We start from the raw sequence: 10,189 nt of genomic DNA, 5'->3' as shown, positions 1-10,189 counted from the left end.
ATTCTCGTCTAAGGCATTACATCAGTTTACTTCCTGTTCGAATCTGTTACAGATATATCTAAATACTACATTATTGTTTCATATTTTACATATTTCTCTACAAAATAACGCTAAAAATTTCGTTTAAACCGCGTTTCAAATGATCAAATATCTTATTACTGAATAAACCTAAACACTTTCGGAATGTTTAAAACTACAACATTGTGAAGTACAATTGAATTTTATTTAGTAATGAATATAAAACGTTACTAATATTCTTTTATATTATCAATACTACATAATCAACTTATAGAAATTTTAGAATGTTCATTTTATTTTTCATATTACCGTCATACATATGTTTTTTTTTTTAAATTCTTAATACATAATGTAAATCATAAACCATTATCGTTTACAGTACTATTAATCTCGAGAGCGAATCTACATAGATAAAAGCCGAAACTAGATACATAAAGTACAGAGGCAGGAGGTCTCGGTTAACGGTATAGGAACGTCTGGTTGTCTGGTTTGCCCCGGATGTCGCGTTATTTCAATTCAAATATTTTCCCGTGACAGGAGTTAGATATATGACAGGCACGATTCTATTGCCAGTAACAAAGTATGATGTACAAAAGCAAGAGACTGCTAATTTGATGTGAAAAGCATATATTTTAAATTAAATATACGACAAAAAATATTGCAGCCCAGCATTGTGACGATGCCACAGTAAATAATTGCTCGTTTTCATTGATAACTCGTGATACTGTCTCCAGGAAAGGTTCAAATTTTACGGATGAAGCTGAAAATACAGTTTTAATTATTTCCATAGACATTTATAACAGGATTTTATCAGTAATAATATTTTACACTACAATACGTAGTGCTGTGGTGTAAACCATACTTTACTAGCTAGAAATAATCACGTGCGCTAAAGAAGTGGTATTCTTCCATTAACCTTTAAATGTGCATCCGTTTGTTTAGTTGTATTAGTTTAACAGCGATGATTTTAGTTGTCTTTCTTTACTAGATCTATATTTTCAGAAAACTTTAATATGATAATTTATTAATTAATACTAGCTGCAAGGACACGCTTCGCTGGGTTTTTATTTGTTCGTACATTTGTATGTAATATAGTTGTTTTATATATATAAAAGACTGTTTTTCTAAGTAATCTAGAATCTAGCTACAAGGACCCGCTTCGCTGGGTTTTTAAAAAGTAACGATAGTGAAGATCAAGATAATTACATTATAGCCAATCTTACCCGTTTTCACAGAATGTAAGAATTAGGTCCCCCGTTTCTGATCAGAGATCTGGTCTCGATTCTATTTCTGAACGTCTCCTCTCCTGTTCACGTCAAGTGAAACAAACTATTTTCAACGTTTCTGGAACGTTTACAATCGTTCTATAATCGAACCAAAATTCGAATTTTATGTTCGAATTTAATTCGAACATATTCGAACAAAACATTCGAATTAGAAAGTCACTTTCAACCACTTTCAGCCTCATATCTCCCGCACCCTTATAGCTATCGAGACGCAACCACCCCTATGCACGAATGGAGACTTGGGGCTACCACCACATACAAACACCATTCACGTGCGATGTGTAGTTTTGGCGGAAAAGTGAAATATAGGGACATACATGTCCATTTTTATATATATAGAAATATAGAATATAGATATAGATATAGATATAGATATAGATTAATACATTCTATTCAAACATAACAGGCAAGTCGTTTGAATTATCATATTGAAGATGTGAACCATATTACAGGTTTCAGATTGCTGTTGGGGGCCATCAAAACTGTAGAGCATGTCGATAAAAGCAAAGATGTCCGTAAAACCATACTTCTAAATATAATTCTTCGATAGAAATAATCGACCGAAATCAACCGCATGCAATCGCGAGTCGCGCCGCGCATCTCGCGCTTCGATAAAGCTATCGTGTTTAATGTATTTCAATTTCAGATTTACCGCAGAATTAAATATCAAAGCTGAATCTCATACTCGGAATAGTCTTTATATAACTAGACGTTTTGTAGAATAACTCTATGTCTAACATGCTTCCATTATTAACGTAGAAATATGCTCATCGATCTTTGTATTCAACTGCTCTATTTACTTTTCCGCATTCCATTTATTTACTCGAACAAGAGAAATCATTCTTCTGAACATTATTAAATTTATATAACGGTTAATGTAAATATAAATCCATACCAATGTCCATTATTGCATTCGTTAAATATATTTGATTGCAGTTGAGAAACTGGAGAGAAGAGTAAAGCAGACCGATGTACACCATAACAATACAGATTATAATTGTACACGTGTAGTTCGAAAATGAATTATCCCGATCAACAAAACATATGTCCCGGTGTTATGATACGTCCTATTTTAGACTCGGCAAAAATATTTGGAATGGATTTCGTAGTTCCGTGTCATTGCATGTTAGAAAGAAGAGGAAATGAAAGAACAAAACTTTCAAAATTATTCAAAATATATTGTCATTCTATCGAATTGGTATTATGGACAATTGCTGTTGTTTACATTTATTGGATATTTAATTTAGACTTTTATTGCTTACGAATCGTGCATTATTTAAAGGATTACGCATTGCATGGTGCAGTAGTAAACACGGCACTAATTGTTTATGCAGCGGCACAGTTCAGTATTTTAAAAAGAAAAAAATTATCTTTGCACTGTATTCAAAGCTGGTACAAGGAAGAATATAAAGTAATTGATAAGATGCAACTCTTACAAATTTGTTTATTCATATTTTTATTTTTGGATTTTTTATGTATTTCGATTCTCTCACAGATTGTCATATACTTAGAAGTTAAAAGACAGAATGGTTCAAACAGCGAAGCATTCGTTTGTTCTGTTAGCACTACATTTGTATATATTTATGTTTCAGCACACGTTATATCAATTATCTCTATTGTTTCTTGTCTAGGTCTTGTCCTAGTTAACAGATTAATAAAACTTTCTGAAGAGCTAGCAAATATGAAATTGGAAAATACAGATTTAAGAAATAAGTTAGACAAATTTTTCAACAAACACGTAGAAATACGGGCAATTATAGAACATGCGAACGTAGAATGGGAAATGCTAACACCGTTAATATATGGATTTTTTATGCACTTCACCTGTGTCATCTTATATGCTGTGATATTTGTGACTGTAGATCCTGATTACAAATTTTTTCTCACAATTCTTTGTTTCGGTTTTCTAGCAGGTTGTCTAGTGATAAGCGAACTGTTTTCATCTTTTGTGTCGTTGGTAAGTATTGTATTAACCTCATAACAAAAATAGGTTTATATTTCAATATATTTTGCATTTAAACGCTGTTTCTCTTACATGTTTATCTCCAAATCCTGTTAAATACAAATTATTCCAATTTGTGATTTAATAGCACTAATAACAACTTTTCATTTTCATCGAATGAAAGCAAAATGGATATGAAAAGTTTGTTTCACTGCGTTTAAGATTGCTTTCAATTAACATGTAAATTGCATGAATAACACACTGAAAATAAGCGGTATATCATAAAAAATAAATGTTTTTACTATAAAGTTCGAAGGTACCCACTACATTTTAATGCTGAACAGTACGAATTGTTATAAAGCATAAAATGAAATGAAATTTTTAAAAATTGATGAATGCATCATTTTTATTACAGCTCTATGATGATTTTGTGTCCATATACAAACTTTCATCTGCAGATCTCCCGTTAGAGTTCAAATTGAAGGTAAGTGTAAATTGTATTTTAGAATTAGTATAGATTTAGTATATCTATATCTATATCTATATCTATATATATGAAAATAGACGTGTTTTTGCCTATAAGTCACTCTACAGCCATAACTACACATCACACATAAATGGTGTTTGTGCGGGGTAGTAGCCCCAAGTCTCTCATCGTGCACTATGGTGGTTGCGTCTCAATAGTTATAAGGGTGTAAGAGATATGTGGTTTGAAAGTGGTTGACTTAGAAAATGTATGACGCTTCAATGAGAATGTTGCAGTTTTTTCTAGAAAGTTCCACAGCCTAGAGATGAAATTCGGTACACAGTTAGGGTACGTCACGAGAACGCACACTAACAAGGGATTTTTTGAAATTTCCACCCCCGCGGGGAAAGGGACAAGATTAAGGTTTTAACAATGGAAATGTTAAGAGAAAGCAACGTGCAAGATTTACAGGCGCAGATGCGTTTTTTTTTTTGCGTTAAATCGAACATAATTTTAGACCCATATAAAAATTTTTTAATTAGTCTGGAAACAGGGGAACTAATTATTGCATTCTGTGAAAACGGGTAAGATTGGCTATAATGTAATTATCTTCATCTTCGTTATCGTTACTTTTTGCCCAAGCAAAGTCTGGCTTATCTGCTAGTTTGTTATAAAGTTTTCTATATATGGAGGAAAAGGATTTATGGAAAATGTCTGTAATCCCTGTTTCATCACATTTGTATAAACGGAATTATACAATAACACTGCAGTGCATTAATTACAATAAATAAATTCCTATTAGGCTTTCTAAAAAATTTTAAATGCTATTTGTAAGATTCAGGAAAAGCTCTAAAAATGAACGTTGAGATACTGTTAAATAGTGAGGGCTCCAAAGGATCTTTTTTTTTTTACTATCACCAAAATTGTAATGGATTGTGGTAGAAATTGAAAATCGAATAAAATTCAACTTCTAATTTTCATCACAATTAATCTATGTCAGAATGTTTTCAATATTTAAAATAATTAAAAAATATTCATTAATTTATAAAGTGACTATTGCAATTTAGATGGATGATTTTATGAAAAGATTTGGAAAAATTCCTTTGGCCTTTTCTATTGGCGGTTTCTTCTATATAAAAGAAGACTTTTTTATCAAGGTATGTGAAACCTTTACTTAATTTTTCAGCTAAGTAATTGCATTAGTCAATTGTGAATTCTTTGCAGATGGTCAGCGGATTGTATTCTATATTTTCCACAATCCTCGATTTAACAGGAGTGATGGAAAAAGAAAAGAAATGCGCAGAAGTTTCTATTAAAATCACAGACAAAAATAGTACTTTAATATTGTAAATTTAATCTTAATTAATCTTCGGCTGAGCAGTGGTGAAGTTGTTCTATTTCCTAAACACAGGAAATTCGGTCATGGGTTTGCGTCTCCCCAGGACGGGCTGGCCACGTGGAGTTTTCCGGGTTTTCTCCACGTCTGTAACGCCTGAATAGGGGCCAGTTACCCATAAAAAGTCCTCCCGGAAGGCACCCTTCTATGCAGATCGTCTAAGCACTGCGTTGCCATATCTTAAAAGAAACAAATAATTTATCTACGGATTTCAACACTTTAAATCACTTATCTTCTGTATATATTTAATTATAGTAAATACAATTACAGGTAACCCCCGTATAACACGGCACTTCTATAGCACGAATTCACTCTAACACGGTTCAAGTATTAGGAACATCTCCCGTATAACACGGTGCTTTTATAGCACATGTTCACTCTAACACTGTCTGGGAATTGTGTAAAACCCTTGTACAACATAAAATGTAATAAAGAGTGCGTTCTTTTATACCTCTGCGTAACTCCGTGCGAGCATTCTAATTGTTTTCGTGGCTACTTTCAATGCGCTTTCAAGAAATAACCCACTTAATGGTTAAATTTTACAATTGGCACCCTTCTTTTGCCTCTAAAAGCTCATTTTAGAATTATAGATTCCTCCACACAATACTATCGATAGTGCGGGCGCCGCCATCTTTCTTTCACCGTCGTTCCTAAATGCCTACGAACGGCAGCACACCCCCGTTGCAGAGCGACCGCTATTAACGAACGCACCCACAAACTGTTACCAGTTGATAATGCTCACACTAAGATAATCATATAAAATGAATAATCCTCTGGTAAAATATTTACTTAATTAATTAATTACCTATGAAAAAAATGAATAATAAATCTGATTTAAATAAGGATTTAAGAACATGTTTTTTTTTTTAATTTTTGGAACCTAACCTCCCTTTTCGCACTAATTCTTTGTTTCGTATAACACGGATTCGCATAACACGGCAATTTTTTGGAACGTAACTCCCGTGTTATACGGGGGTTACCTGCTATTATTTAATTTCTATTCGCTTAACAACAACTATAATATTTTTCAGAAAAATAAATAATTTTTTCGTGTTTTCAGAAGAAAACAAAAAATGTATAAATTTATGGATATAATTAAACACTTTTAGTGCGACATAAAAATGCCTAGAAAAAATGAAATATGTAAGCAACCCTATTTATTTTCTATCTTAAATTTGCACTTGATAAGTATGTCTCATCTTTACACACTGGTAGATACTAATTTTGAATGTAAAAAATTTAAAAAATTATAGTGTAACTAAAGCTTTTTAATACGAGCGCCATAATTATATGCTTTATAATATTGTAATATATTATTTTTATGTATATTTCATTTCAATATAACGAAAATAAAGTAATACACTGAAGTACATTTCTGCTTCTAATAATAAATACAGTAGAGCGTCGATTTTCCGAATCAATTGAGGACTGGGGTTGTTCGTATAACTGATATTTCGGATAATCGATTCATGTAAGAAAAAATAGTTTAACGTATCCGATGTTGAAATTTTTCTCTGTTGCGTGTCGCTTTGCGTTGAATTTTCGTCGATATTAAGCCAAACGAAGACTATTGTATCGTTAAAAATTATTTTTTTATTTTGTACAAACAAAATGAATATATTGAAAAATATAAAAACAATAAAAAATTATACTTCAGATGTTAATTTAGTATCAAAAACGTAAAATATTTGAGTAGCCCAAGACATAGCCAAAGATTGAAGTTCCACAGCACTGGCGAAAATTTAAATTTGCCAACTGGAAATCTTTCGGATGATTGACGTTTCGGATGATTGACTTTCGGAAAATCGACGCTCTACTGTATAGAGAGAAAAACTATTTTTTAACAGTGGTTTCGCGAAAAACATCACTCATTCTATGTATAAAAGCATTTATAACCCGATAATTATTAACGACACCAAGATAATATACAGCACTGTTGAACCGATACGGCTTTTATTACTTATTCTGTGATTACAATGATACCCCGAACTTACGCGATTGGTGGGACCGAGAGATAACCGCGTAAGTCGAATTCGCGTAAGTTGGGGTATAATTTCGCAATTTGTGTAAAATCCAAGTCTGATGTAAGGTAATAAATGTTCTCGTTAATCTTATCTCGTCTTTTGATTCATTCACGGTTGCAAGAAATCATCACATAGAGTCTCTCAAGTCTCCGTAGATATAATAAACACAGAAATAAATAACACAAAATAAATTGTAAGTATGCGTCGATTCCGCGCGACACATCCGAACATGTAAGCTGAACAATAGTGTGGGGGGAGTGAATAATCAAGAGTTGCATGGTGCTCAAACAAAAGACGAATCGATGAGATTTGAAAATCGCGTAACTCCGAATTTGCGTAAGTCGAGGGTAGCGTAAGTCGAGGTATAACTGTATTTGCATTTGTTTAACAGTGTTCTCACACATTTCACTGGAAAATTGAATGTATTTAAATACAAAATATTCGTGTGTAGTAAAATTTAACTTTAAAATTCACAAGTAATATTTGACAAATATCATGTTTTTAAAAAAGTATCTACTTCCACTTTATTTATTCTGTTATTATATGCAGCAAATAGCATTATACGTATAAAAATATATGAATTTATAAAAGCAATAATAATTATAAAATACAGCTCTCTCTTCATAGTCCGACAGCTATGGGACCAAAGGGGTGTTGGATTACCAAAACTGTCCGGGTTATCGAAAATAATTACATATTTTGCATTGTTTTGCTAGCAGTAGCTTACAACATTTCGAACAGAACTTCTCACAGAAAACAGGAAATGTATGTCGTCGTGTAAGAATTGGATGGGAAGATTCACGTCGCGACATGCTTCTGTGCAAGCAGACACGTAACGGGGACGGGTACCATAAAGGAAGATGCGTCGGACTGCTGAGCATGTCGGATTAAAAAAGTCGGACTATCAAGGGAGAGCTGTATATGTTAAATTTCAGTTGAAGTTCTCTTTTTTTGAATATATTAAAGCAATCTTGTTCCTAATAAAAGAAAACATGAACTAAAAGAAAATAATAATTTTATGTTGTCTTCTAAGCAAGTAATCATTTATTATATGTGATATTACAATATTAAAAAATTTTCATAATAATTATTAAATATTAATACTAATTTAATATAAATAAGATGTTTTTGAGAAATAAACGATTAGAGAATATTTATTATGATAATCCCGTCGTCAGGTCGAAAAACTAACCAGAGGCACTATAGAACACATTTATTTATAGTAAATTTTTAATGAGATATTATTCCTAGTAAATAGAGTTGGAGTAAAATATCATTGGAAATTTCATGCTTAATCTTACGATCAAAATATCGGCAAAAATGGAAGTTTCTTTTTTCTGGAATAACAGACGGAGCCACTGGATTTATTCAAATTTGAAAAACGTTCCGTTACAACTCAATCGTTAAGAGACGTTTGGGTAAACGACAAGAAAGAAGACGAGAGATATTTTGTGTTATTAATTTATTTTCGATTAGGAAATTGTTCCGAGGAGAAATGGAAGAAAAGTTCTAGGCCATTCAAAGGTAAAACTTTATAATCGGTCCGTCGGGCGCTGTTTTAATTTTTGATTAAAAGACAATGGAACAAGTTGGTTGGTTGTTGCAATAGAGAAGTCTTTGATACGCCTACAGAAATATTTTCAAAAAAATCCTTAACGGGTTTAAATGCGGAGTGTTTTCTTAACTAAATTCTTATTTTACAGATTATTTTAATGACTTCTGTATATTTCAGTATAAAGTTATTAACGTGCAATATGAAAAGAATTGAAGACCTATAAATACCAACTGTCGTCCGTCAATTCTTTCTTAATATCCAGAACGGAGTTAGATGAAAGACGAGAGCAGATATGGAATCCTTAGAAGCAGGAGGTTGCCTCTAAGGATTACTTGTATATGAAATTCCGCTGCAAACCGGAAGTTACGCTATTTTGATTCAAAAGTTTTCCCCCGAAAGCAGTTATAGACGATCGGCACGACTCTATTGTTAAAAGAAAAGAATGATGTACGGGGGCACTGCTAATTGCAGGTGAGCATATATTTAAATGTAGTAAATTATAAATACGATAAAAATATGCAGCCCGGCATTGTGACCGTGTCATAATAAATCAATTCTCATTATTAACCATTTTAAATAATTATAGTTTAAAAGTGTTCATCCCTTTTCAATAATATTCGAATGAAATATTTTTCAAATTTCAATTGTAAATTTCGAAAAAACACAGAAATGAAAACAATTGGAATTTAAATATTAGATGGTGACACTTATTTTTTCCACAAAATTGACAGATCATATACAGAAAAAAGTAGCAAATGCCCATTCAGATAGACAAGTGGTAAACTGTATTTTAATTAATTATTGAATGGATTCTAACTTCTTTCCTGATGAAACAAATCTTTTTGAAGGAATCGTGAAAGATTTGATTCATTTACGTGCCGTCTTTGGTTCTGTCAGAACTGAAAAGAAAAGAAGAAAACAATAAATAGCTTTAACACGCAACACTTCGCTCGTTACTACTGACGTCTTTTCGTTGTCTTTCGTGTAGAGAAAAGTCGAGGATAGTTTTATTTTACACTCTGTTGATACCACACAATTCTTCGCGTATGCGAAGACAGTGTGATAATTCTGTTGTACTGTAAGGTCTCTTTTTATGCGGATTATTTTTATGCGATTTTTAAGTTGTGCGGTTTGTATTTCATCCAAAAATTTCTTGGACAAACATACATATAGGCTTGTTTAGGAAGCCCGCGTATAGACAGTTCCAAAAATCGTGGAACGCTCAAAGCTCACTCCATTTGTTCCGCTGATATATAACGTTTATGGATGTAAAGGACAGCTAGATCTACCTTAATCGCTTTAGTTCCTAGCAATTTTTGATATAAATGTAATTAAACATAAAAAAAATACTTAAAACTGAAAAAAACGAAAGAAATGCGTTAATTTTGAAGAAAAAGCTTCAAAGTTTAACTTCCTTTGTCTTTCCCTTCTGTGAAATTTAACACCGATGAGTCATTGTTTATACATCTGGATGACCTTGAACACAGCTGGAGTTGGATTTC

General features: G+C 32.3%; 1 long non-coding RNA gene across 2 annotated transcripts in view; it reads left to right on the top strand.

The window, feature by feature from the left end:
- Positions 1–8,496: 8,496 nt before the first annotated feature.
- LOC111632596 overlaps positions 8,497–10,189 on the top strand; it is a 4,286-nt gene continuing 2,593 nt past the window's right edge. For both annotated transcript variants that reach the window (XR_002757890.1, XR_002757889.1), the window contains exons 1-2: positions 8,497–8,656; positions 8,865–9,158. This is a non-coding gene — a long non-coding RNA (uncharacterized LOC111632596). The remainder of the gene's footprint in view (positions 8,657–8,864; positions 9,159–10,189) is intronic.

Source organism: Centruroides sculpturatus, unplaced genomic scaffold (assembly GCF_000671375.1).
Source record: "Centruroides sculpturatus isolate CEXI.00-Female unplaced genomic scaffold, Cexi_2.0 scaffold743, whole genome shotgun sequence".
NCBI classification, from domain to species: Eukaryota; Metazoa; Arthropoda; class Arachnida; order Scorpiones; family Buthidae; genus Centruroides; species Centruroides sculpturatus.
The sequence above is the reverse complement of the archived record's forward strand: the minus strand, read 5'-3'. Positions and strand labels throughout refer to the sequence as shown.